This window comes from Oncorhynchus nerka, linkage group LG25 (genome assembly GCF_034236695.1).
Source record: "Oncorhynchus nerka isolate Pitt River linkage group LG25, Oner_Uvic_2.0, whole genome shotgun sequence".
Taxonomy (NCBI): Eukaryota; Metazoa; Chordata; class Actinopteri; order Salmoniformes; family Salmonidae; genus Oncorhynchus; species Oncorhynchus nerka.
Genome location: NC_088420.1, coordinates 55,441,274 through 55,444,065, shown reverse-complemented (window position 1 = coordinate 55,444,065; position 2,792 = coordinate 55,441,274). Strand labels below are relative to the sequence as shown.

General features: G+C 41.6%; 1 non-coding gene across 1 annotated transcript; it reads right to left on the bottom strand.

Annotated features, from left to right (window-relative positions):
• Nucleotides 1-2,236: 2,236 nt before the first annotated feature.
• Nucleotides 2,237-2,308, bottom strand: trnat-ugu (transfer RNA threonine (anticodon UGU)). Its single transcript has one exon. It is a non-coding gene; the product is annotated as a tRNA-Thr (tRNA).
• Between the last annotated feature and the right edge of the window lie 484 nt (nt 2,309-2,792).

The following is a 2,792-nucleotide window of genomic DNA, read 5'->3' as shown; positions in this document are numbered from 1 at the left end:
TAGTGTTCCCGGAAGTCCCTCCTCAAAAGGCTCCATGGGGTGTTAAGGCGTACGGAGGTAACTACAGTTGCATCACGGGTACAGGTAGGGGTTATGACTATGGGCGGTTGCCTGCAGCAGATTAAAGTTGTAACATAACCTTTAATTCCACCTGGCCAGTGAAAGGCTTGAATCAAACTAAGGGTGTTGCTGGTGTATGGTGGATGTGTGGCCCAAACAGGCATTTAACACCTGTCCTTAGAAATAACTGCCAGTCTGATAATACCACTAACCATTATTGAAGTTACAGCTAATCAGCTCCTAGGATCTACTAGAAACGCACCTAATGATGTTCACCCGTACTACAGATATAAGCGTAATGCACCTTGGTCTGAGGTAACAGATAATATACATTTCAACCTACTAGGTGTGCCAGTTGGTGTTCCTTAGGAATTCTATGCCCTAAACAGGAATGATGGTTTATGGCATCTACTACCAATTCTTGGCCCTGCTATTGTGGATGCCAAACAGACCAGATAAATTACATATGCTATAATTAACAACGTTTTGTTAACTATACCCGCTCTGCCCTTACTGGTATGGCTGAGCAATTGGAGGCTACTACCAGGACCGCCAGGCAGAATATATTGGCTTTAGATAGGATCCTGGCCAGTCAGGGAGGGGTTTGCAAAATGTTTGATGAACAATGTTGTACATTTATACCTAATAATACCAGTCCTGATGGGAGTATATCAAAAGCATTGGTTGGGTTGGATGAGCTTTCAGCAGAAATGAAGGGCGTGGCCGGGGTGGAGGAGTCTGGCTGGATGTCTTGGATGGGGGTGTGGCTGGGTGAGTATGCATCACTGGTGGTTACTGGATTTCTGACCCTAATTCTTGTATTTTTGGATAAAGTTAAAAGTTTTATCCTGTTTTTGCTAAGTGACACCCTCATGGGTGTCAAAAGGGGGAGACAAAAGCATATATCACTTGTCGATTTTTTTCTATTTTTCTTGGTTGATTTTTATTTTGTGTTTTTCTGTAAAAAAAAAAAATAATAATAATAATGTTTTATTAATAACAAACTTTTTATTATTTTCATGAAATGCTATTAACATATTACTATGTTGGGACTGCTGAAATAAAGGTTAATGAGTGACACCCTAGCGGGTGTCAAAAGGGGGACTTAAATTTCACACCATTTTCTTTTATTCTGTTTTTAAATGAGCTGTTGTTCTCTTTTGACATGAGGGTTTTAAGTTCCTAGGTGGCTGGTAGCCAATATAGTACATAGTGGGACCGAATGGAGGACATGAAGGTATTTTAAACTTTGTAACTGTTATATGATTCATTGATGAATTTTTGTTCACACCCTTGGGGGATTTGGGGATTAACTTCTGTAAGGAAGTGCTATTTCTTATGCAGGTGACCAGCCTACTGCTATTACATTGCTATAACTGAGACAACGTATTTTCACAGTAACACATGTTAGGTCCCATACAGGATATCTCTCACACACACACTCACTTAAATCATCCACAACACTGTCAAAACAGGATACATCCTAGCCACAGGTGCTAGCCGTCAGTTCGGCCACAACATCCCGTGAAGACAGGGACGCACACACATTACACACACTAACTGCCGAGGACACACAGATAAGACACCCACACATTGGCAGGAAGAGATAGCCTTGACTTGCAGACAAACCAGCGCACACACCTAATCTCCTTTCTAGCCGAACATTGTGTGACTGAGGACAGCGCACACACCAAATCTCCTTCTTTAGCTGAACATTGTGTGACCAAGAACAGGCCCGACGAGGATTCTACGATGACGGACAGACAACTGAGCCAATGGCGGAAGACTACACCCCAGCCTGAACCAATCCAAAGATCCGATCTTCTAGAATCAACCTACTTTCTGTTCTGTATATAATGATTGTGCAAACTGTTAGCGGGGTTCTTTCTGCTGGTTCCTCATGAGCTAACGGAAGGGCCCGTAATTACGCTGTACCAGATATCTTTACCCTGAATAAACTGTCGCTTGTCATACAATTTACCACTTTGTCTGAATCGATCCTTGACCGGCTCACCCGTCTACATATCCCATATCAACACTTCAGACCGCATGTATTTCAAGTATTAGCTCTACCGTAGAGACACATCCCCTTACTATATCATAGCAGGGTTGCCGTTTTTTTCTTCAAAGTCCTCCAGTGAAACAACCTTTCCTTGGTACCAGGTATCTTTCAGTAAGACGCAGATGGGATTTGAACCCATGATTTTCGGTTTACAAGACCGACACCTTACCGCTTGGCCACCATGCCACTCTATGCTGCAAGATATTTATCAACATTCTGGAAAGTAGTAGTTGTGTAATGTGAATTTGGCACACAAATAAACTCAGTGGAGAACCTTGGGATTGAACCAAGGACCTCATACATAAATAGCATGCACTCCCCCTCTGAGCTTCGATCCCATTTTATTTGCAGATAAAATGCAATATTAATACAATGTACTTTTTATATACACCACTCCATTGAAACTATAATGAAATGATAGCAGCAATTCTAAATACAAGCAAGTATGGACAGTCATCTAACCCATGAACTTCAGTTTTTGAAAATGATGCAATTGAAGTTGGCAACCATGCCACTTCTGTTCCATAAATGTACGAACAGGGATTGAACACATGTTCTTCAGATTACAAGAGCAAATTATTCAGCACATCTCTGTTTCCTGCTGAGAATTTCAACATTCTGGAAAGAAGGAGATGAGTCATTGCAAAAAAAATGATGGAGAAGCTGGGGA